Consider the following 1,028-nt stretch of genomic DNA (forward strand, 5'->3'; position numbering starts at 1 on the left):
GTGGGCAATTTTCCATTGCTAGTGAAGATCTATATCAATAAGTTTTAACTTGTGGTCCATATTGATGGGCTAGAGATAGCACAGTATCGCACAATATCTGCATTTGCATGAATTGAAGATACATACACAACATTTTCCAGATTCCTAACAGGATGTGTGAACTAAAACAGGTTAATCAGTGTGGTCATTTTAATAGCTGCATGAACTCTGGTAGGGATTTACCGTAACTTATTTAAGTCAGATTCTGCAGTCTCGGATTGGTTCTGTTGTTAGGCCACTATTAGTGTATATATAAACTTGGTTCTGAGTCAAAGGGTGTGCATATTTCACCTGGATATTGCTTTACTGCCCCCCCGAAAGCCTGTGCACAGTGATCACTACTTTCCAACATTTATTTTACAGCGTTTAAGAAGAGACTGAAATTTTAAGCACCATAGGACCTCACTGCGACTCATTTTGGTGGACTAAATCAGAACCCATTGGTAAGAAGAAAGTAGAAGAACACTGGTAGAAGTAGAGGCTACTGCAGTGATGGTTTCAAGAACTTGGAAACAAGACTCAAAATGCATACCCCTGGTCAGATGCATCTGCTTTTGGGGCCCACTCAAGATGTGAAGTGGAAGTTTAAAATTTGCAACCCTGCTTTGATCCTGCAAGTATACCATGAGGAATTTATTCCAAATCAGATGTGTGTGCTGCACTATGTGTGCACTGCAAACTTACCTTGTAAAGTAGTATTAAATGTGTAGCAATAGGGGCAGGTTCATTAAGTCACATTTCTGTCACCACAATACCATGTACACAGACACAATTAAGGAAGGATATTTAATAACCCAGAAATGTTTCTGGCATATTACTTTTAAAAAAGGAAGCAGGTTACAAAATAACATGTATACTATGCCAGTTTTGAAAAAACAAATGTGCATAGGCAACTGTTGTGTCCATTTTCTTGTGTAGCATTTCATGATAAACTAGTCACAAGATAAACTGTATTCACAAGCATATGTATGTGCTTGAACAATTTTTTT

Source organism: Talpa occidentalis, unplaced genomic scaffold (assembly GCF_014898055.3).
Source record: "Talpa occidentalis isolate TD23 unplaced genomic scaffold, MPIMG_talOcc4v2.1 talOcc4.12, whole genome shotgun sequence".
Classification (NCBI taxonomy): Eukaryota; Metazoa; Chordata; class Mammalia; order Eulipotyphla; family Talpidae; genus Talpa; species Talpa occidentalis.